At 40.3% G+C, this 25,259-nt stretch overlaps 1 protein-coding gene and 2 long non-coding RNA genes across 6 annotated transcripts in view; all 3 read left to right on the plus strand.

Annotated features, from left to right (window-relative positions):
• The window catches only part of LOC116526315, an 11,369-nt gene extending 5,591 nt beyond the window's left edge, over positions 1-5,778 (plus strand). The window contains exon 3 of the long non-coding RNA XR_004258089.1: positions 5,249-5,778. This is a non-coding gene — a long non-coding RNA (uncharacterized LOC116526315). The remainder of the gene's footprint in view (positions 1-5,248) is intronic.
• STRN3 (striatin 3) overlaps positions 1-25,259 on the plus strand; it is a 121,174-nt gene that overhangs the window by 14,245 nt on the left and 81,670 nt on the right. The window lies entirely within an intron of this gene.
• Positions 11,819-25,259, plus strand: part of LOC116526314 — a 22,942-nt gene continuing 9,501 nt past the window's right edge. The window contains exons 1-2 of the long non-coding RNA XR_004258088.1: positions 11,819-11,830; positions 19,072-19,076. This is a non-coding gene — a long non-coding RNA (uncharacterized LOC116526314). The remainder of the gene's footprint in view (positions 11,831-19,071; positions 19,077-25,259) is intronic.

The raw sequence follows: 25,259 nt of genomic DNA on the forward strand, positions 1-25,259 counted from the left end.
ATGGGGTTTCACCATGCTGACCAGGATGGTCTCGATCTCTTGACCTCGTGATCCACCCGCCTCGGCCTCCCAAAGTGCTGGGATTACAGGCTTGAGCCACCGCGCCCGGCCCCACACCTAAGTGGTTTTAGTGAACAAAATTTAAAAGACGAGAACTAAAGCAGTTATAAATGTGCAGTAAAATTTTGGACCACTTTTAGGTAGACTTTGTAAAAAGACTTAAAAATTCTGATTACAAATTTTGCACTTTGGCTGGACGCTATGGCTCACACCTGTAATCCCAGCACTTTGGGAGGCTGAGGCAAATGGATCGTGAGGTCAGGAATTCAAAACCAACCTGACCAACATGGTGAAAACCCATCTCTACTAAAAATACAAAAATTAGCCAGGACTGGTGGCAGGCACCTGTAATCCCAGCTACTGATGAGACTGAGACAGGAGAATTGCTTGAACCTGGGAGGCAGAGGTTGCAGTAAGCCGAGATCGTGCCACTACACTCCAGCCTGGGCGACAGAGCAAAACTATCTTTAAAAAAAAAAAAAAAAAAAGGTCCAAGGCAGGAGCATAGCATAAAGTCAGGAATTTAAGACCATTCTGGGCAACAGAGTGATTTTCTCTACAAGAAAATTAAAAAATTAGCTAGACACAATTGTGTTGTGCCTGTAGTCCCAGCTACTCAGAAGGCCAGGGCGGAAGGAGCCCAGGGGTCAAGGCTACAGTGAGCCATGATGGCACCACTGCAGTCTAGTCTGGGCGACAGAGTGAGACTCTGTCTCAGAAAAAAATACTTGCTTTGAGAAGCCAAGGCAGGAAGATTGGTTGAAGCTAGGAGTTCAAGACCAGCCTGAGCAACATAGTGGGATGCTGTTTCTACAGAAAAGAAAAAAAATTAGCCAGACATAGTGATATGCACCGGTAGTCCTAGCTTTGGAGGCTAGAATTGCTTAAGCCCAGGAGTTTGAAGCTATAGTGAGCTGTCATCAAGCCACTGCACTTTAGCCTTGTTTGTAAAAGACTCTGTCTCTTAAAAAAATCATATTTTGAATAATATGTTCAAAATTAAGTCATACTCACCAGGAGCCTGTCTACCACTACCACTCCCAAGTTAGTAATTGACTACTTTTTTTTTTTTTTCTTTTTTTAGTGCTGTGTGTGTCCCTCTCTGTTTCCTTTCCCTCTCTGATGTTTTCTTTTCTTTACGTCGCCTTTATGCAGGTAGATGAAAGCAGATACGTTTTTCTCCTTTTCTGGTACAACATGGTAAACTATAGAATCTACTTTTCACTTTAATATTTTTTTTTTGATACGGGCTCTCGCTTTTTCGCCCAGACAGGAGTGCAGTGGTGTGATCTCGGCTCACTGTGTCCTCTACGTCCTGAGCTCAATCAATCCTCCTACCTCAGCTTCCCAAGTCCCGGACTACAGGAATGTGCCACCATACCCGACTAATTTTGTTGTTGTTTTATAGAGATGGTGTCTCCTCGTGTTACCCAGGCTGGTCTTGAACTCCTGGGCTCAAGTAGTCTGCCCACCTCAGCCTCTCAAAGTGCTGGGATTACAGGTGTGAACCTTTGTGACCCGACTACCTTACTTTTTCATTTAACGTGTTGAGGAGATCATTTCAAACCTGCTAAATAGAGAGCATCTTCACTTTTTAACAGCTGCATAGGATTCTTTTTTTTTTTTTTTTTTTATTTTTTTTTAGAGACAGATTCGCTCTTGTTACCCAGGCTGGAGTGCAATGGCGCGATCTCGGCTCACCGCAACCTCCGCCTCCTGGGTTCAGGCAATTCTCCTGCCTCAGCCTCCTGAGTAGCTGGGATTACAGGCACGCGCCACCATGCCCAGCTAATTTTTTGTATTTTTAGTAGAGACGGGGTTTCACCATGTTGACCAGGATGGTCTTGATCTCTTGACCTCGTGATCCACCCGCCTCGGCCTCCCAAAGTGCTGGGATTACAGGCTTGAGCCACCGCGCCCAGCCTAGCTGCATAGTATTCTAATGTGTATATTGGCTATAGTTCATTTAACGAAAGCACTGTTGCTGGACAGTTGTGTTAAATTTTCATAAAACATTTGTAGCTGTGTTCTTAAATGTGTGAGCAACCAGTCTTGCTGCCTCAGACTCTATTGTGTTTCCTTTCTGTTGCTGTTAAGAGTTGTTAGCAGTCGTGAAAAGTTTAAAATTTTGTGTAACACATTATTTTATGGCTTGCGTTTAAATCTCAGGATATTTTTGTTTTGAAAGCTGTTAACTGGGGCTAGATCCTATTTAAGCTATCTTTCACCGAAATCCTGGAGAATAGAGTGAGAAAGAGAAAAAGTTATTAGTAAGGTGAAGTGGGTGGAAAGAGAAATAATATGAGAGAGTAGCAGTGGATAAGCGTAACAATATGTTACTGACAGTTGTCTCAGATAATAAAAATATTTCACTGTGGCCTGGACTGGTATTTGTTGTGTTGCTTTTTTGTTTTTCTTTTTTTCCAGATGGAGTCTCACTCTGTTACCCAAGCTGGAGTGCAGCTGCACGATCTTGGCCCACTGTAACCTCTGCCTCCTGGGTTCAAGCGATTTTCCTGCCTCAGCCTCCCGAGTAGCTGGGATTACAGGCACCTGCCACCATGCCTGACTATTTTTTTGTATTTTTGGTAGAGATGGGGTTTCACCATGTTGGCCAGGCTGTTCTTGGACTCCTGATTTCAGGTGATGCTCCTGCCTCGGCCTCCCAAAGTGCTGGGATTACAGGTGTGAGCCATCACCTCAAAAAAGTAAATAAAAATTTTAAAATGGGGATAGGGATTGAGATTCCAGAAAACCTCTTTTTTAATGAGTCTTTGTATTTTGCATATGTAACTGCTTCCTGGTTATTTCCTTCTTAGCACTTAATATGTTTGCAATTTTATTTTATTTTTTTGAGGCAGAGTCTCGCTCTTGTCACCCAGGCTGGAGTCCATTGACGTGATCTCAGCTCATGGCAACCTTCGCATTCCTTCGTGGGTTAAAGCAATTCTTGTACCTCAGCCTACTGAGTAGCTGGGATTGCAGGCATGCAACACCATGCTCAGCTAATTTTTTGTATTTTTAATTGAGGTGGCGTTTCGCCATATTGGCTGGGCTGGTCTCGAACTCCTGTCCTCAAGTGATCTGTCCATCTTGGCCTCCCAGAGTGCTGGGATTACAGGTGTGTATACCCAGTGTGAGAGTAAAGGGTCTGGCACATAATAGCTGTTTGCCAAATATTTGCTAAATGAGTGAAATTGCTGAGTACCTCTCATTTAACTGTCAGAGATGAGAGGTTGACATAATTTTTGTGGTATGTATATACTAGGAGAAAATGTCCACAGGATAGAGTAAATTAATATTCCTTGTCAACCCCTCATTTGATATTGGAATGAAAACAAACTTTCTGGGTTTGATTATATAATAACTTTGTCTCCCCTCCCCGTCATGGGAAATGGAGTATGAGAGAAATTAGTTAAAATGTTTAGTTTTTTGAGATAGAGTCTTGCTCTGATGCCCAGGCTGGAGTGCAGTGGCTCAATCTTGCCTCCCTGCAACCTCTGCCTCCTGGGTTCAGGTGATTCTCCCACCTCAGCCTCATGAGTAGTTGGGATTGCAGACACCTGTCACCACGCCTGGACAATTTTTGTATTTTTAGGAAAGACGAGGTTTCACCATGTTAGTTAGGCTGGTCTTGAATTCCTGGTCTCAGATAATCCACCTGCCTTGGCTTCCCAAAGTGCTGGGATTACAGGTGTAAACCACCACACCTGGTACTTCAATTAAAATGAATCAATGTTTGAGATTAATGCATGTAGGGGGGTACTTTTTCCCTTCAAAATGAACAATTTTTATGAAGAATGTTTAATGCTTAGGGTAAACTGAAAATAAGTTTTATTTTGTGTGTCATAAATCAGTTATATGAAAAAAGTACATGGAAAAAGTTCAGATATTTTAAAATGCTTTGTGATTTTTTTGGTGATAGGATTATTGGAAACATTTCTCTTTAAAAAAAATGGCCCACCAAACTTTACAAAATACTTTCTTTTATTAAAATTGATAAGTTTAAGGAGTGAATTATTTATGTCAATACGTAGTCACTGTTAATACTTTGTTATAAAACAGCAAAGCGATTGTATTAGTTTTAATGAATTTATAGCCTAGTTTGTCTTTTTCCTATTTCCTTTTTTATCTATTTCTTCTTTTGTTTTTTATTTTACTTTTGTTTTTTAGAGACAGGGTCATACCATTGCCCAGGCTTGAGTGCAGTGATACCGATGGATCAGGGCTCATTGTAGCCCTGTCCTTCTGAGCTCAAGCAATCCTTCTGCGTCAGCCTCCTCAGAAGCTGGGACTACAGGCATAAGCCATCGTGCCCAGCTACATAAAAAAATTTTCTTTTTGTAGAGATGGGGTCTCGGTATGTTGCCCCCGCTCGTCTTGAATACCTTGTCTCAAGCAATCTTACTGCCCCAGCCTCCTGAAGTGCTGGCATTACAGGCATGATATCAGCAACTGGCTTCTTTTTTACTCATTGCTTAGAAACTGTGGAATATGGTTTATTACATACTAAGATTTTATTTTATGATGTATTTAAATTTTTTTGTGTTTACATTTGGTCACTTCTATTTTGAGTTTTTATATTAGTTTTTAATATTTTTTATTTGTTAAAGTAATACATTTATATGAAAAGTTATAGAAATATGAAAAAATAGCAGGGATTTTTTTTTTTTTAATAATCCTGATTTGCCAGGAACAACCACTGCTATCTTTTTGGGTGTATATCTTTTCAGAGTTTTTTCTATACAAATACAAAAGTGATTTTCAGCTGGGGGTAGTTTTGCTCCCATGGGACACTTATTTGGCAAGGTCTGGAGATATTTTTGGATATCATAGTTGGAGGCAGGTGCTACTGGCATTTAGTGGATAGTGGACAGATGTGCTGCTAAACATGCACAGGACAGCAGCCTTTCATATTGCAAATAAAGTATTAGCCCAAAATGTAAATAATTGCTGAGGGAAATCCTGATATGCAACTGTGTATATGTATTGGGTTTTACCGTATTGACTAGTCTGGCCTTGACTCCTGCCTCCTTCCTGAGTAGCTGGGATTGCAAGTGTGTGTGCGACACCACACCTGGCTAATATTTGCATTTTGGTTCAATACCATGTTAGCTAGGCTAACTCTTGAGCTCAAGTGATCTGCCCACCTCAAGCTCCCAAAGTGCTGGGATTACACAGGTGTGAGCCTGGGCAGCAATTGGTTTTCTGAGCTTTACTTATAATTGGTTATCTGACGCTCCAGATAACTTTGTATCTGATGTTTATCTTTGTAATTTAAAAAAAAATTTTAGCTATGTATAAATAGAGCTTATCATTCTTGTTATATTTTGAATGAGCCTTGCCTGCATGATATTCTATCTCTGCTGAATTCTTTCGTGTCTGATTTCTTCAAATTATTTGTTAATGAATCTATTCAGAATTCTTTCTTATATCTCCATTAGTATTGTGAAAGGCAAGTAAGAACTCAAGACCTCAATTCACTATGCCAAAGGAAAATATTAAGCTGAAGGCCGTGTCATGTGAGAAACTGCCTTTCCTTTTGTTTATAAGTAAGCTACAGATAAAAAGTTAAATATCTCCAAAGGTAGCTACTCTATGTTCACCTTATCATATGTAAGGTGCTATTCCCTTATCTGCTCCTTTTTTTCCCCTGAGACAGAGTCTTGCTCTCTTGCCCAGGCTGGCGTGCAGTGGTGCGATCTCAGCTCACTGCAACCTTGGCCTCCCGTGTTCAAGCGATTCTTCTGCTTCAGCCTCCCGAGTAGCTGGGATTACAGGCATGCGCCACCTTGCCTGGCTAATTTTTTTGTATTTTTAGTAGACACGGTTTCTCCATGTTGGTCAGGCTGGTCTTGAACTCCCGACTTCAGGTGATCTGCTCACCTTGGCTTCCCAAAGTGCTGAGATTACAGGCGTGCACCACTGCACCCGGCCTAATTTTTGTATTTTTAGTAGAGACGGGGTTTCAACATGGCCAGTGGGGTTGGCCAGGCTGATCTCGAACTCCTGACCTCAGGTGATCCGCCTACCTTGGCCTCCAAAAGTGCTGCAATTAGAGGTGTGTGAGCCACCATGCCTGGCCCAGAATTTCCTTCCTTTTTAAGGCTGAATGATAATTTGTTTATGTATATACCACATTTTATTTATCCATTTATCTGTTAATGGAGACTTGGATTGCTTCCAATTTTAGCACTTGAGTAATGTTGCTATGAACATAGGTGTACAAATATCTCTTTGAGATCCTGCTTTCCATTCTTTTGGTACAACCGAGTTTTACTTGACTATGACAAATTTAGTGCTTTCCATCTGATATGGTGCTTTTCTCAAAATCTGAGTTAAGGGCGTTCAGTTCTTTTTTTTTTTTTTTTAGATGGTCTCTCACTCTCTTGCCCAGGCTGGAGTGCAGTGGCAGTGGCAATGGCAGGATTGTAGCTCATTATAGCCTTTATCTCCTGGGCTCAAGTGATTTTTTTTTTTCTTTTTCATTTCAACCTCCTGAATACCTGTAACTGCAGGCATACCATCAGCATGCCTGGCAAAATTTTTAAATTTTTTTGTAGAGACAAGGTCTTGCTATGTTGCCCTTGCTTTTTTTGAACTCCTGGCTTCAAGCAGTCCTTCTACCTTGGCCTCCCAAAGTGCTGGGATTATATGAGTGAGCCACTGTATTTGGCTGCTGCTTTTTATTCTCCTAAAATTCAAACACTGATTTTTGTTTAAGTTGTAAGAATGCATGAATTTTGGGTGGAGAGTTCCACATAATATCATCTGACTGCTCATTTAAGGCTACAGTGGCCAAACATACCAGATTTTGATTCTGACTTAGATACTAATTTCAACAGAAGCATCCAACACAGCTAGGTACTCTCTGTAAACCTTTAGCCCTACCACCTCAGCCTCACTCAGTAGATGTCTTTACCTCCTACTTAGCAGAGAAAATAGAATCTTATCAGGTGGGAAATTCTTTATTGTTACCAACTCTACACATTTGTGTATGTGCACACACATCCCCTTTTCTTAGGTTGCTGTTAATATGAGAAACATTTCTGTCCATGTAAGGCTTATCTTTCCCTATTGTTTGTTTTTTTTAATTGGCTGTTTAGCACCTGCTGTGTGTCAGCCACTATAAATAAAATAGATCCGTTGCCCTATTGAAGCTTAAATTCTAGTGGGTAGAAAGTAAAGGTTGTTCAGTGGTGTTAAGCACTACATAGAGGAAAGTAAAGCAGAGAAGATTGATGAGGAATGGGTTGATGTGTAACATTGTTATTTAAACAAGGTCTTTTTTTTTTTTTTTTTTAAGAGGACTTTCCCTCTGTAGCCCAGGCTGGAGGGTGGTGGTGCTATCTTGGCTCACCACAACCTCCACCTCCCGGGTTCAAGCAATTCTCCTGCTTCAGCTTCCTGAGTAGCTGGGATTACAGGCATCTGCCATGTAATTATTATTTAAAATGGAAGAGACCATTTTAATTAAAACATTACTGGAAGAGACCATTATTGTTTTCTCTCACATGGGAAATTTTGCGCTATTTCTCCAATTATTTTTTCTGTCCTTGTCTGCTTCTTTGATTCTTATCATGCATATGTTGGTATAGTTAATGGTGTCTTACAGGTTTCTGAGGCTCTGTTCATTTTTCTTCCTTATTCTGTTTCTCAGACTGGCTAATCTCAGTTGACCTATCTTCAAGCTGGTTGATTGTTCTGCCTGCTCATAGCTGCTGTTGAGCCCCTCTATTGAGTTTTTCATTTCAGTTTCTGTACTTACCAACTCCAGAATTTCTGTTTGATTCTTTCTTATAATTTTTGTGTGTTTATTTATTTATTGTTTTGAGATACTCTCGCCCTGTAGCCCAGGCTGGAAGACAGTGGTGCTGTCTTGGCTCAACACAACCTCTGCCTCCCAGGTGCAAGTGATTCTCCTGCCTCAGCCTCCTGAGTAGCTGGGATTACAGGCATCTGCCACTATGCCCAGCTAGTTTTTGTAATTTTAGTAGAGATGGGGGGTTTACGACGTTAGTCAGGCTGGTCTCGAACTCCTGACCTCAGGTGATTTACCCGCCTCGGCCTCTCAAAGTGCTGGGATTACAAACGTAAGTCACTGTGCCTGGCCTGTTGACCTTCTTTATTTGGTAAAATATCATTCTCATATGTTCTCCTTTAATTCTTTAGACATAATTTTCTTTAGTTCTTTCAGCATATTTATAACAGATGATTTAAAGTCTTAGTCTAGGGCTAGGTGCAGTTGGTTCATGTGTATAATCCTAGCACTTTGGGAGGCTTGCTTGAGCCTGGGAGTTTGAGACTTACTTGGGCAACATAGACCTCCATCTCCACAAAAAATAAAAAAAATTAGCCAGGCACGGTGGCACATCCACCTGTAGTTCCAGCTCCTCAGGAGGTTGACATGGGAACGTCGCTTGAGCCCAGGAGAGCGAGGCTACAGTGATCTGTGTTGACACATCTGTGTCACCCAGCCTGGGTGACAAAGTGAAACCCTGTCTCTAAATAAATAAGTCTAGAAAGTTCAATGTCTGAGCTTTCTTAGGAAGAGTTTATATTGACTGCTTTTTCCTCTGTGTATAGGTCATACTTGTTTCTTTGCATGCCTATTTTTTTTGTTGAAAACTAGACATTTTTATTTTTTAAGTACTGGGTCTTGCAGTGTTGCTCAGGCTGAATTTGAACTACTGGGCTTGAGATCCTCTTGCCTCAGCCTCCCAAGTAGCTGAGACTACGGGCATGTGCCACTGTGCCTGGCTAAAAATCTAGACACTTAATATAATGTGGAAACTCTAGAAATCAGATTCTCCCCCTCCCCAGGGTTATTTGTTGTTGTTTCGTGAAGTCTGCATTTTTTGTTGTCTGTGGTTACTGAAATCTATGCACAGTTAGCTTAGTGGTTGAATGAATGGGCAGAGAAGTGAATGAATGAGCAGAGATTTCCTTGGATACCTAAAACATGTAGTCCTCTGGGGTCTTTGCCAAGGGCTCTATGTGTATGTTATGGCATGCCTTCAACATTCAGTCAGGAATTTACAACTCTGCCTGAGCTATTCCTGCCTGTGCAGAGCCTTAATGTTAGCCACAGGTGAGAGTTAGGTACTCCTCTGGTCTTTTCTGAGCATGTGCACAGTGCTATGTGAGTATGGTTCTTAGGAACATGTCAGAGTTTTTCAAAGTCCCCTGCATACATCTCATTTCCCAGCTTTTAGTTTTAACCTTTTTAATTAGCCTCCTGTTTGCTTCAGATTCAGGCAGCCATGATGTTAGTTGTTTCTGATTGTTTTTGATCAAAGGTGCCCATGGAAACATTTATGCTGAATGAGCTTGATGACAGGTCAGATAAAGATGGCTTTGCTAGTGGAATCTTCCAGAGAACCACCAGATATGTTAGATAATGATAGTTCTTTAGGGATGGGATTTAGAAGGAGTTCCAACCCTGTTTTGCCCTCTCCAGTGGCTGCTGATTTTCACTGTGATTGTGGGCTGTTGGATTTCATGGATACTGTGGAAATGGGAAGGAATGAAATGGGAATAGCAAGTTAAAATGCCACAAAGCTTGCAGCTCTATGAAGATTCAGCCGTATTTGTTTAATAGACACTCCCTGGATTGCCACAATCCTTTGGTTTATTTCCGCAGTTTTGAAAAAGTTGATTTTTACAGTTTTGCCATGTTTTTGTTGTTTTTATGAAGGAGAGAATTTCAGAGGTCTCTACCCTGCCATTTTTGCTGACATTAACTTCTCTGTGTCATTGGAGGTCAAGGATGGGAGTAATAACAACTCTTAATAAGGATGCATGAGTTCCTTCTCTGAGCTTAGAGGGTTCGAGGGATCTTAGGTGTTTGTATTCTAGTCAGGTGAAACCGTAAGAGGAGATACAGAAGAGGTTCAAGAAAACCAAGTTTATTATACACACAGGTTTTATAGACAAAAGGCACAGCATGCCATGCAGGGCCCTCCAGGGTAGTCAGTAGACTGAAGACAGGAAGAAGGGAAAGGTTTAAGCCAGAGCCTTTATTAGGGTTCCCATGGGAAAAACAAGGCAAGTACTTTGCAGTTTAGGGCTGGCTAGTTTGAATAATTTTGGTGGGCTCCAATCTATAGGGTTGGTTCCTGGCTCTCTGCTACATGGCCTAGGATGATTAAGGCAGAGGACTATTGCCTACTCAGGTGTAGGGGCCAGATAGAGGAGGTGTGACTCTAGATTAATTTGTTTGTTTATTAAAGGCAGGCTCCTTGCTGAGGCCTTGCTATCTCTAAGAACTGGCTGTCCCTGGGAGGGGCAGCCTACATACAATACGCTGGGGATTAAAGATTTTGAAGTTAACCTGCTCATGTTCCCCTCTCATTTTTCAGGGTCCCTGTTTTCCTTTGTCTATGCTCGCCTTCGTTTAACTTTCTTTTGAGCTCTGCCTCTGATATGATTAGGTCCTGATCCTGGTCCTTAGCAGTTTGTGGCCCCCTGCTGCTGGAAATGAGTGTCTTTTTCTTTTTTTTTTGAGACAGAGTCTCACTCTGTCATCAGGCTGGAGTGCAGTGGCGTGATCTCGGCTCACTGCAACCTCCGCCTGCTGGGTCCAAGCGTTTCTCCTGCCTCAGCTTCTCAAGAAGCTGGGACTACAGGCGCTGCCACCACACCCAGCTAATTTTCCTATTTTTAGTAGAAATGGGGTTACACCTTGCTGGCCAGGATGGCCTCAATCTCTTGACCTCGTGATCTGCCCACCTCAGCCTCCCAAAGTGCTGGGATTACAGGCATGAGCAACCGTGCCCAGCCACATTTAGTTTTTTTATTGTCTGTTACTTTCACCTCTTGTTATAGTTTTCCAAAGAGTCAGTTGTCTTTAACAGTAACAACAAGCCAATTTCATGGTCCCTCATAATTGCTCCTTTCCTCATATTTCTCAAATACCTGATGCATTGCACCTTCTAATGCAGAGATTGTCAAAGTATGGCTTGCAGGCCAAATCCAGTTCTTGGCCTGTTTTTGTGGTGGCCCATTATTAAAGAGTTGTAAAACAAACAGTGACAACAAAAAGAACTGTGAAATGATGCAAAAACCAAGTAATATATTTACTATGTGACCCTTCATGGAAAAGTTTTGCCAACTTCTGCATACTGTTCTACTGGAAAACTACACAGTTTATTACCAATGGAAGTTTCAACATTTGCAGTTCCACTTTATGCTAGGGGCTGTCTGTTCTACTCACCACCAGTGATGGGGTTCGCATTGTCAGCTGGATGATTAGGTGGATGCTGACCCAACTCCAGTACTTTATTTTAGAGCCTGTTTCCTTATATTATTCTTGTCACCAGTGGCTTAAAATTGAGCTCCCTGGGGAAGCTAACTGAGGCAGCAATTAGCATGCATGAAGTTTGTTATGGGAAATCTTTTAGAATCAATGTCTGTGAAAGGAATGGAAAAGAAACTGGGGATAAATTGGGCTGCAACAAAAAGTTCACCTGACCCCGATGTGGAACTCTACAGCTGGTATAGCCCTCAGAGTTGTCCTAAGTTGGGGGAATGGGATAGAGGCTTGATCAGTCATTGGGTGGGGCACTTAGGAGGACAACTGAATTTAACAGAGGTAATTAATTCCTAAAGAGGATTGACAGCTGAGGGCTGTTTTCCGGCAGCATTCCTAGCAGCTGGACAATAAATCCTTCATTCCTGTAAGGGGATATGGGGCAGCACATTAGTGTCTGCTACATATAGCCTCATGTGATTTTTCTAATTAAAATTTACTTTTTTATTTTAAAAAATTGTCATTTTCTTTTTTAATGAATTAGTTTTTCTCATAAGAAAGCTATAAAATACAGTATTCAATAATATACAATTGTATATTTTTACTGATAATAAGATGGACAATTCTTCTTAAGGTATTTTGGAAAAACTGAGCTGTTTTGGTTTTAATTTGTGTAAATTATGGGTTAACCATTTTAGTACTAGAAATATCATCAAGTCCTGATATCCTAATCAAAAAGCTAGCAAATCTTAAAAAGACGGCGAATTCATTCCTCTCGTTTGACAAATGAGAAAGCTGAGAACAAGAGAGAGGGTTATGAAGCTATTAGTGACAAGGAAGGTTAGAATGTAAGTCTCTAAACTTCCAGGCTAGTGTCCTTTATAATAATTTCTAAGAAGAGAATTTTTTTTTTCTTTTATGGCCTTTATAGCCATCTTGTTGCTGTCTGGAACCTTGCAGATGCTTCAGTAACAACAGGAATAGTAAAGTTAACTGTTGGAGTTATATCATTTTGGACAGATGAATCTGATTTATTTTTAACTTTCTTGGAAGGTGATTGATTGCACAGTTAGCTTTGGAAGCTTTTTCCCAGTGACTATGGGTTAGCAGGTAATGGAAATTTTATTTGCTGGCAGGATCATACAATGAACACAGTATTTTCAAGTGAGATCTGAAAGTGCTCTGGCATTTAAATATTTAGTGTTTTAATTTTAGTAGTAGATTATCTTAACCATATCCTAGATCCATATCCTAGATTATTTGACTCATAACTGTCCTTTGAACCTGGGATCAAAATTCGCATTTGTGTTTATGTTTGTAGTGGTGCCAAGTAAATACTGTTTTGACTGTTGGGGACTAATATTAAGGAAAAGAATAGAGATGGTCTTAATGAGTAAGATGATTTTTTTAGTTAAATGAAGACCAAATTATTTTCTAATATGTGGCATTAATGTTTGATAATAATGTGAAACTGAGAAAAAGTACATGTCTTATGAGGCATTTAGTAGTTCACTCATTCCAAACTTAAAAGATATCTGTGGTACAGTTGGTACATTTTCATGTGAGCAGAGATTTATTTTCAGCAAAACCACATCACCAATTTTTTTGAAGTGAAACTTGTTAAGTTGAAATTTGTTTGGAAGTTTTTAGTTTTTAGTTTATTTGGTTTGTGTTTATATTTGTTTTATATTTAGTTTTTAGTTTATTTGGTTTTGTGTTTATATAAGATCCCTAATTTATTTCTGTGTTTAAGTTTGCATAGGTTGTATAACCTCAGAGAAGAGATAATTTATGCGATATTAGAAACTGGAGGAACATGTCATCTTTTTTAAAAGGCTGTGTATAATTCAAGTTGATAGTCTCTATTTCCAGAGTTCTAAATGAGTTTAAAGAAATTGATGTTAGACTACCTGAAGATATCTAGTTGAAGTGTATGAAAATTGGGCCGGGTGCAGTGGTTCATGCCTGTAATCCCAGAACTTTGGGATGCAGAGGCAGACGGATTACCTGAGGTTGGGAGTTCAAGACCAGCCTGGCCAACATACTGAAACCCCATCTCTACTAAAAATAGAAAAATTTGCCTGGTGTGGTGGCAGGTGCCTGTAATCAAAGCTACTCAGGAGGCTGAGGCAGGAGAATTGCTTGAACCTGTAAGACTGAGGTTGCAGTGAGCAGAGATGGCACCATTGCGCTCCACACTGGGTGACAAGAGCAAGACTATGTCTCCAAAAAAAAAGTATATGAAAGTTATAATGAATGTGTCAGTCATATTTTACATGTATATAGGCAGCAAAGGAAGAAAGGGAAACTATGTAGAAGAGTAATATTTTAAATTATTATAATAATAGATTTCTTCTGAATAAAGCATCTCATGCCATAGACTACTGCAAGGAAGTTCTGATAATTTCAGTCTTCGAAGATTCACTCCATTTCTCATGTTATATTTAAGTCTTTTGAATGTGTTTAACTCAAAATATCCTATAGTGAATCTTAGAATTAGGAAAAAAAATTCCTAATTTATTTGTTTTTTAAGTTCACATTTTTGCCAGTTGCTCTTTAGTGTGATGTAGGTATTCATTATGAAATAGTCATGTTCGGCCAGGCACAGTGGCTCTTGCCTGTAATCCCAGCACTTTGGGAGGCTGAGGTGGGTGGCATCATGAGGTCAAAAGTTCGAGACCAGCCTGGCCAACATAGTAAAACCATGTCTCTGCTAAATATACAAAAATTAGCTGTGCATGGTAGTGTGTGCCTGTAGTCCACCTACTTTTGGAGGCTGAAGCAGGAGAATTGCTTGAACCTGGGAGGCGGAGGTTGCAGTAAGCCGAGATTATGCCACTGCACTCCAGGTTTAGGGATAAAGCGAGACTCTATCTCAAAACAACAACAAAAATGGTGGCCCATGCCTGGAATCCCACTGCTTTGGGAGGCAAAGGTGGGTCTCAAAAAAAAAAAAAAAAAAAGAAAAAAAAAAAAAGTTATATTCTCCCTACTAAGATCTACTTGATAAATCCTATACTTAGTGAAGTTAGACACTACCTGTAGTTTACTCAGTGTGTGTGTGTGTGTGTGTGTGTGGTTTTGAGACAATATCTTACTCTGTCACCCAGGCTATAATGCAGTGGTGGGATCATAGCTCGTTGCAACCTCAGCCTCCCAGGCTCAAATGATCCTCTTGCAGTAACCTGCTAAGCATAATAGCTGAGACTACAGGCACAAGCCACCATTACAAGCTAGTTTAGTTTTTGTAGAGTTGGGGTTCCCCTGTGTTGCCCAGGCTAGTCTTGAAGCAGAAGGAAGATTATGTTGACAAATAATGTCTTATATAAGATTATAAATTAAGATTAGTGAAATATCTAGCTAGGAACAATGATCTAGCTGGGAACAATGGTAGACGCACTCATGTCCTAGCTACTCAGAAGGCTGAGGTGGGAGGATCACTTGAGCCCGGTAGTTTGAGACCAGCCTAGACAACATAGTAAGATCCTGTCATCCCCACCATTATTATTATCATTATTATTATTATTATTTTATAGAAATAAGGGTCTTGCTGTTGCCCAGGCGGGTCTCGAACTTCTGGGCTCAAGCAGTCTTCCTGCCTTGGCCTCCCAAAGTGCTTGGATTACAGGTGTAAGCCAGTGTACCTGGCCAATTTACTCACTCTTTAATGGGGAAATGTAGACACATATAAAAGAATTATGATGAATTGAGTTGAGCACCAATAGCAGTTTCATTTAGTCTTTACTCTTGAAAAGATATTATACATTTTACTAGGGCACCGCCCCCCCACCCCCGCCTTTTTTTTTTTTTTAAGAGAGAGGGGCCAGGCACTGTGGCTCACATTTGTAATCCCAGCACTTTTGGAGGCTAAGGCTGGTGGATCAGTTGAGCCCATGAGTTTGAGACTAGCTTGGGCAATAGCAAGACCCTCATTTCTTTTTCTTTTTCTTTTTTTATGGAGACAGAGTCTTGCTCTGTCACCAGGCTGGAGTGCAGTTGGCACAATCTCGGCTCACTGCAACCTCTTCCAGATGCAAGCAATTCTCATTCTTTAGTCTTCCGAGTAGCTGGGATTACAGGTGCCTACCACCACACCCAGATTATTTTTGTATTCTTAGTAGATACAGGGTTTCGCTGTGTTGGCCAGGCTGAACCTCAGGTGAGTCACCTGCTTCAGCCTCCCAAAGTGTTGGGATTATAGGCAAGCCACCACACCTGGCCCACGTTTGCCTTTTTTTTTTTTTTTTTTTTCTTTTTTTGAGATGGAACCTCATTCTATTGCCCAGGCTTGTGTGCAGTGGTTCAATCTCAGCTCACTACAACCTCCACCTCCCAGGTTCAGGTGATTCTCCTGCCTCAACCTCTTAAGTAGCTGGGATTACAGGTATGAGCCACCATACCCAGCCCCCTTTGCCTTTAAAAAAATTTTTTTATGTTGTTGTTAAGTTTTCCATATACTGTTACCTCTTTTTTTTTTTTTCACTCCAACATAAGTTGTCATGCTAGTACATATACTGTTATCTCTACCAGTGTGTTTGAGGATGTCCAAAAAGAATTTTAAAAAACATTTTTAATAGTCATGTGGACTGATGTATTCAAATAAAACTTTTTTTTTCTTTTTTGAGATGGAGTCTCTCACTTTCTCCCAGGCTGTACTACAGTGGTATGATCTCGGCTCACTGCAGTCTCCTCCTTCTAGGTTCAAGCAATTCTCCTGCTTCAGCCTCCCGTAGCTGGGACTATAGGCGTGTGCCACACGCCCAGCTAATTTTTTTGTATTTTTAGTAGAGACGGGGTTTTACCATGTTGGCCAGGATAGTGTCAATCTCCTGTCCTCATGATCCGCATGCCTCAGCCTCCCAAAGTGCTGGGATTACAGGCGCGATCCACTATGCCCACCTTCATATAAAACTTTTAAATGTTATTTTATTTATTTTTACTTTATTTTTTTTAAAAGAATAGAGAAGGGGTCTTGCTATGTTGACCAGGCTGGTCTCGGACTCCTGGCCACAAGCAGTCCTCCCATGTTGGCCTCCCAAAGTGCTGGGATTACAGTCGTGAACCACTGCTCTCAGCCTTTAATGACATTTTCTAATAAGGTTTTTTATAATATGGTTTCTGCTAACCTTTCAGTTTTGTATTCCTTCTGTCTCTTCTCCTCTATTGTCTTTCTCCCACCCCCACCCCTACCCCCACCCCCAAACACACACACAAAATACAGTTCCAGCCATTCTTTGTTTCCCTAAACTCTAGTAAAGTTAGTGTATCCTCTTCTCCAGGCCTTCGCACATACTGTTTCCTCTACTTGTAACACTTCCTCTCCCATTTGATTTGAGTTCTCTTCAGGTCAAAGTTTAGCTATAATTTCCTCTGGGAAACCATTTTTGAGCCTGCAAGTGTAAATGAGGTATTCCTCCTATGTGATGAAATTCCTTTATTATAATATTTATTAATCTGCATTATAGATGCCTGCCCTGTTTACTTTCTCTCCAACAGTAGGCTGTAATCTCTGTGAGGGTAGGGATTGTATTGCCCTGTGTATCATTGTATCCCAGAATGAAATAATGACTACAGGAATTCATCTTATTAACAAATTTGTGTTTCTTGTGAGTTCCAGGAACTCTGGGTGATACAGAGTTGAACGTAAGTTCTTTTATTCAGGTAACTTCAAATCTAATGGGGGAGAAATAGATTTCCTCATACCTTGACCTATTCCACGTCACCTCTTTAATAGTGAGAACTTCATGATTAAATAGTATGATCATATCTGGTCAAAACCAAGGTGAAAATAGAACCTGGAAATATGCTGGCCTGTTTCTGAAGCAGCAAATGATTAGACTATCTTCTCTTTCTCGTATCAGTCAAGAGTAAGCTAAGTTGTGATTATCTTAATGCTGTATTTTAGTTCCTTCTTTTTCTAGTACAGCTGGCCTTCTGTATCTGGGTTCCACATCCTTGGGTTCAACCAGCCGTGGCTCATAAATATTCAAGGAAAAGAAAGGACTATTGCATCTGTGTTGAACATGTACAGACTTTTTTACTTGTCATTATTACCTAAACAATACAGTTTAACAACTATTTATATGAACCTATATTGTATTAGGTATTGAAAGTACGAGATGATAATTTGAAGTATATGGGAGGATGTGCATAGGTTATATACAAATACTACACCATTTTATATAAAGGACTTGAGCATCTAAGTTAAGGAACCTGTCTCCCCTTTTCCATACCAAGTATGTGTCATCTCTTCAAAGTCATAGTGCCCTCAGAAGACTGCTAGAACACTCTTGCCACTCTGGTTTGCTATTATTTCTCTTTAACTCCTTGAGTCATTAAGCCCAGGAATGTTTTTAGGAAATGTATACAGGAGTCCCTCTTTCCTGAGTTTATAGCCTCTTTGTTCTGTCCCACTCCACATTTCTGAATTGGAATGACACACATGCTCTTAAATTCTGTGAGCCTTACTTCCATTTCTTGATTTAGTCATCATTGTCACCATTATGAGTCTTTCAATAACCGATGACATACACTTTGTATTAATGTCATCTAATTATACAGATATGGAAATTGAGGTAATTAATTTGCCCAGGGTCACATGAATTAGTACACGTTAGGCTGTAAGTCCTGTGTTCAAATGACTGTTTCATTGCTGTTCTCTCCCTACCTCCCAATCTGCTACCTTTGGAGAAATAGTCACTGTATCACTGGACTGCCACAAAGAGGAAGGCTTTTGAATCCAGGCCTAGGTGTATAGCAGCAGCAAGCCATCTCTTCCCATTATGGGTGCTATTGCTGTGAAAATAGAGGAAGTTCATGTTGAAGAAGAATGTAGTCAGAGTCTGTTTGTGGAAGGGTGCCAGGCTGGACAGGTTACTAGAACAGGAGGCTTTAGTGATTGCTTAGTGGGCCAAAGAATAAAGTAACCCACCCCTCTCTTTATCTTCATCTTGACCACACTACTTTCTGTGGATGATTCAAACTCCTTTTCATATGAGTCTTTTATTTTTGAAGGTTGAGAATCTACCTGGTGTAGTGAAGTAGACTAGAGACCTACTGTCCTGATTCTTCTATCTTACTAGCCAAGATAGTGTCCATGGGCAAGACACTTTACCACCAGAGGAGGTGGCTTAGTCGCCTAATTTGTAAAATAATTATAATTCTTTGTCAGAAGTAGATATTACAGAGCTGGAGTAGTCACTTCCTGTGGTATAAATAGTGTGAACAAAGGTTGGATGGCCATGAAGTGCAAGGTCTTTGTGAGTAATGTTGCATGGTTCACTTGTGGTAGATACAGAGGAATGATGAAAAATAAGCTTGAAAATGTAGATGGGGAGAACCTTGAAAATAGCCTATTAGGACAGTAGATGAGCCATTCAAAACTTCATAGGAGAGAAGTGAGAGAACCTGCTTTATAATTGCACCATGACTTCATTTTCTTCATTAATCTCTTTTGCTTTTTAAATGTTCACATTTTAAGGAATAAATTGGCATGCCAAACAAGTTTTGCTGTTTCATCTCCATTCATTGATATGGTTTAATTTTGTTGTAGCTGGGCTCAGCAGACTTCTACCTTGTATTGTATATGTTTGTTTAGTAAATATATTTGGTAAAATGAAGAAAGGTAAATAACAAGTAAAAATAGGTTGTGTTGTTAGCAGAAATATACTTGTATGTTTCATTAAACATAGAAATTGGCATAAAGAGATAAGCATAGAAAAGTTAATACCTGGAGCAGCTTTTTGCTTTTTAACTTTTAGTTTGAGTTTAAGGGTCAGAGTTTGATTGATATTATCTTTTAGGATTTGCTCATGAGGCCAAACTGCTGCTCTTGTCACGGGACCTAGCTGAGCATCTTGGACATTGTTTTTTTAATATGTCAAGTCAGTTTCAGTCTTGTTCACTATAATAAAGGTTTATTGAATGTCTGGAATAAGGGAATACATGGCTTCTGCTCAGGGCTCACAATCCAGTGAAGGAATGTAAAACTTACTTTAATATACAAGACATTTTGAAGAAAGCACTGCAAGCATTGAGAAAAATAATTACATTTAACTGGTTAGATGTAAGAAAATATTGTGGGCAGAATCACAGTGAGTAGTCAGAATAATCTTTCTGGAATGCAACGATTGATTATTTTATTGTTTTACTTTTTTAAGCTGCCATGGCTCCCCCAAATTTTTAATATGACCCTCAAGGTCCTACATGACCTGGTTGTGAACTGTTTGTCTAGCTTCAGCTTAAATTATATTTTATAGTTTCTTTTTCCTGCTGTCATTCCTCTGCGTTACTGTTGCCCTTCCTCTGGAGTTTTACTGTTCTTTGTATACTCAGAGTATAATAGTATGCAGCCTGTACTAAGAAGTGTGTCTGAAGGACTGTATGCCCTGTTGTACCATAAAGAGGATATATTTATGCAGACACTGAAATGGAGGAACAAAATTTTGTTGGTAATTGGAGCTTGAGTATTTTGTTTTGATTATCCTTCCATACAGTGAAATAAATGGAGATATCAGAATACAACAAAATGAATTTTTTGCTTTGTGGATTTCTTTGTGAAAACGACTATAAAGAGTAAATTAAATATGTAGTATGTGTGTGAGAGATGAAATTCAACATTGATTTTTCTTTCCTTCCTTTGAGAGTTGAGTTGCTATTAACAAATTCAAATTAATTAACACTTTCATTACTGAAAAAAATAGTTGATAACTTCTATTTAAGAGTGGCACTATATTACACTAAAGCAGGTATGAGCCAGAATGAATTGTCCTTTTTTTCTATTTATTTCCTATGCTTGAAGAAACATTCACTTATTCAATAAGAGTTAGCTGGCACCTGCATTATGCAGGATGGAAAATGTAATTTGTAAGATGCCAGGGTAGCACTGTAGTAGGATATAATGATGTGGCCTGTGTTTTCAAGGAACTTATTTTCTGCATAGTATGAAAAGTAAAAGAAATACAGGAATAGTGTATAGGTAAAAGGTTTATTACCTTTTAGGTTAGGTGCTTGTCTTACTTGCAAATATGTCCTTTCTGACTGCTGTCTAGCTACTACAATAATAATCACATTCCTGATAAATGCTTGAGTTCTTGAAGGCATTTCAGCCACATCATTTCTAAGGAAAACTTGTACTGGTCCCTTTCTATGTTTTCTAAATGGGTTAGTGGGATAGATAATGTAAATAAAAATACATATTTCTCTTAGTTTTCTTTCGATCCTGGAATACTCCAGGTGGCCAGTGCTTTTTTCTTTCTCCTTTTGAATCTGCTTTTGTTGTTCTTAGCGTTTTAGAAGCATACCTGTCCCTCATACGCATCTATGCAATGAAGCCTTATACATGTTTTACAAATGGAAGGTAAAAGAAGAGGGAAATTTTATACCTCATTCATTTTCTGGGAAGATCATTCTCTCCTTCCCTAGATTTCCCGTGTTGTGGTTAAAGCTGAGAATTCCTGAGAGAGAGTGAGAGAGTGCGCTCCCGCCCATATGTGCTTATGATCAAGAATGAAAAGAGAGCTGAGGGGGTGTGTGGGAGGCGTAATAGAATAGATTTCAAGCTAGGTCTTGAAAAACAGGTAGTATTTGGACAGAAAAAATGGAAAAGGATATTAATGTGTGCCTAAGATATTAACAAAAGATAGAAGCGTGCAAACATTAGCAAAAGATGTAAGTGTGTAAATGTTAGCAAAAGATGTGTTTCTTATGATAAAACTATTAACAAACATAAGTCCAACATGGGTCATCATTTAAACATATTTATGTGAGGGTCTTAAAGTTCTCCTTAATGGTATATTTTCCTGTGTAAGAAATGTTTATGAAACTTTTCAGACTACTAAATATCAAATATTTGTATTATAAAAAATAATAGTAGAGGACGGATCCAAGATGGCCGATTAGGAGCAGCTAAGGATTGCAGCTCCCAGTGAAAGTGCAGAGGGTGAGTGGATGCTGCATTTCTAGACGGATTTTTATTGCCCACAGACCAGGAGATTCCCAGGCAGAGGAGCCCCACAGGTTGCCAGTGCGGATATTTCGGCCGGCGCAGCTGTTGCAGCCAGTGCCGTGCTGCGGTGATTCTCCATACAAAATATGCGGATCCGGGCACCGGATTTTAGCTGGTGATTGGAGCTTGGGGAAGACAGAGTCACCCATTCAGCTGATAGAAAAGGGGACTGAAACAGGGAGCCAGGCCAGGAGATTCCTGGGCAAAAAAGTGCCACGAATCTTAGCACGGCTGTTTCAGCCAGCGCAGTGGGTTGCCGCATGGGAAATCACACAGATCGTGGCGCTTTTTCAACAGGTGACTGGAACACTTGGGAGACAAAAAAAAAAAAAAAAGACTCTGAGGCAGAGAGCCAGGTGATCAGGCTCAGCTGGTCCCAACCCCACAAAAAAACAGCAATCTGAAATGCTCTGGATTGAGAGTTTCACAGCAACCCGGGACGGTCCAACTCTGTGGGGGAGGGGTGTCCGCCATTACCGAGGCACTCCACCACTACGGAGGTAGTCCACCATTGCTGAGGCAGCCCACCATTACAGAGGTGGGCCGCCATTGTTGAGGCAGTTCTAACTACACCCGTAAAAACAGGACTGCAGGGAAGTTCACATGGCAGCTGGGCAGAGCCCAGAGCAGCTCAGCAAAGCCTCTGCAGGCAGGCAGTGACTAGGCTGGCTCCTCGCTGGGCAGGGCAGCCCTGATAAAAGACAGCAGCACAACAGAAACTCATAAATAAAGCCCTAACTCCCCGGGATAGAGCACGTGGGGGAAAAAAAGGGGGGGTTTATGAGTTCTGCTGCAGCAGATTTAAACATACCTGCCCAGCAACTCCGAATGAACAACAGAGCTCACAGCTCAGCACTTGAGCTCCTATAAAGGACAGACTGTCTCCTCAAGCAGCTCCCTGATCCCCGTATATCCAAATAGTCACCTCATAAAGGAGAGCTCAGACTGACATCAGGCGGGTATCCTTCAGGGACAAAGATAGCAGAAGAAACTGGCAGCAACCCTTACCGTTCTGCAGCTGCTGCAGGTAATCCCCAGGCAAGCAGGGCCTGGAGTGCACCTCAGCAGTCCTACAGCAGAGGGGCCTGACTGGTAGAAGGAAAACTAAGAAACAGAAAGAAATAACTTCATCATCAACAAACTGGACGTCCACTCAGAGACCCAATCTGAAAGTCAACAACTACAAAGACGACAGGTGGATAAATCCACAAAGACAGGAAGAAACCAGTGCTAAAAGGATTGAAACACCCAAAATCAGAACACCTCTCCTCCCACAAGGGATCACAACTCCTTACCAGCAAGGGAACAAGGCTGGATGGAGAATGAGTCTGATGAATTGACAGAATCAGGCTTCAGAAGGTGGGTAATAAGAAACTTCTGTGAGCTCAAAGAATGTGTTCTAACCCAATGCAAAGAAACTATAAGAACCTTGAAGAAAGACTGGACTAAATGCTAACGAGAATAAACAACTTAGGAATATAAGTGTATTGATGGAGCTGAAAAACACAACATGAGAACTTCGCGAAGCATACCCAAGTTTCAACAGCTGAACTGACCAAGCAGAAGAAAGGATATCAGAGGTTGAAGGTCAACTCAATGAAATAAAATGAGAAGGCAAGATTAGAGAAAAGAGGGTAAAATGGAATGAACAAAGTCTCCAAGAAATATGGGACTATGTGAAAAGACCTAATCTTCGTTTGATAGGTGTACCTGAATGTGACGGAGATAATGAATCCAAGCTGGAAAATACTCTTCAGGATATTATCCAGGAAAACTTCCCAACCTAGGAACACAGGTCAATATTCAAGTCCAGGAAACACAGAGAACACCACAAAGATATTCCTCAAGAAGAGCAACCCCAACACACATAATCGTCAGATTCACCAGGGTTGAAATGAAGGAGAAAATACTAAGGGCAGCCAGAGAGAAAGGTCGGGTTACCCATAAAGGGAAGCCCATCAGACTCACAGCAGATCTCTCAGCAGAAACCCTACAAGCCAGAAGAGAGTGGCTTGTAATATTCAACATCCTTAAAGAAAAGAACTTTCAACCCAGAATTTCATATCCAGCCAAACTAAGCTTCATAAGTGAAGGAAAAATAAAATCCTTTACCAACAAGCAAGTACTCAGAGATTTCATCACCACCAGGCCTGCTTTACAAGAGCTCCTGAAAGAGGCACTAAACATAGAAAGGAACAACCAGTACTAGCCACTCCAAAAACATACCAAATGGTAAATAGCATGAACACAATGAAGAATCTGCATCAACTAATGGGCAAAACAGCCAGCTAGCACCAAAATGGCAGGATCAAATTCACATATAACAATATTAACCCTAAATATAAATGGGCTTAATGCCTCAATCAAAAGACACAGACTGGCAAATTGAATAAAAAGCCAAAACCCATCGGTGTGCTGTATCCAGGAAACCCATCTCACATGCAAGGATACACAAAGGCTCAAAATAAAGGGATGGAGGAAGATTTACCAAGCAAATGGAGAGCAAAAAAAAATTTTGCAGGAGTTGCAATTCTTGTCTCAGATAAAATAGACTTTAAACCAACAAAGATCAAAAGAGACAAAGAAGGATATTACATAATGGTAAAAGGATCAATGCAACAAGAAGAGCTAACGATCCTAAATATATACACACCCAATACAGGAGCACTGAGATATATAAAGCAAGTTGTTAATGACTTACAAAGAGACTTAGACTCCCACACAATAATAGTGGGAGACTTTAACACCCCATTGTCAATATTAGACAGAAAATACGAGACAGAAAATTAACAAGGATATCCAGAACTTGAACTCAGACCTGGACCGAGCAAACCTAATAGACATTTACAGAACTCTCCACCCCAAATCCACAGAATATACATTCTTCTCAGCACCACATCACACCTACTCTAAAACTGATCACATAATTGGAAGTAAATCACTCCTCAGCAAATGCAAAAGAACAGAAATCATACCAAACAGTCTCTGAGACCACAGTGCAATCAAGTTAGAACTCAGAATTGAGAAACGAACTCATAACCACACAGCTTCATAGAAACTGAACAACTACCTCTTGAATGTTGACTTGATAATGAAATGAAGGCAGAAATAAAGATGTTCTTCGAAACCAACGAGAACGAAGACACAACATACCAGAATGTCTGGGACACATTTAAAGCAGTGTCTAGAGGAAAATATATAGCCATAAATGCCCACATCAGAAGCAAGGAAAGATCTAAAATTGACACCCTATGGTCAAAATTGAAAGAGCTAGAGGAGCAAGATAAAAAAAACTCAAAACCTAGCCGAGGACGAGAAATAACAAAGATCAGAGCAGAACTGAAGGAGATAGAGACACAAAAAACCCTTCAAAAAATCAATAAATCCAGGAGCTGGTTTTTCGAAAAGATCAACAAAATAGACCACTAGCCAGATTAATAAAAAAGAAAAGAGAGAATAATCAAATAGATGCAATAAAAAATGCTAAAGGGGATATCACCACAGATTCCACAGAAATACAAACCATCATCAGAGATTATTACAAACATCTCTATGCACATAAAGTAGTAAACCTGGAAGAAATGGATAAATTCCTGGACACTTGCCTCCTGCCAAACCTAAACCAGGAAGAAGCCGAAACCCCGAATAGACCAATAACAGGGTCTGAAGTTGAGGCAGCAATTAAAAGCCTACCACCCAAAAAAAGCCCAGGTCCAGACGGGTTCACAGCTGAATTCTACCAGACATACAAAGGTGAGCTGGTACCATTCCTTCTGAAACTATTCCAAACAATCCAAAAAGAGAGGGAATCCTTCCCAATTCATTGTGTGAGACCAACATCATCCTGATACCAAAATCTGGCAGAGACTCAGCAAGAAAAGAAAGCTTCAGACCAATATCCATGATGAACATAGATGCAAAAATCTTCATAAAATACTGGCA

Source organism: Sapajus apella, unplaced genomic scaffold (genome assembly GCF_009761245.1).
Source record: "Sapajus apella isolate SASKATOON/1434 unplaced genomic scaffold, GSC_monkey_1.0 scaffold50, whole genome shotgun sequence".
Classification (NCBI taxonomy): domain Eukaryota; kingdom Metazoa; phylum Chordata; class Mammalia; order Primates; family Cebidae; genus Sapajus; species Sapajus apella.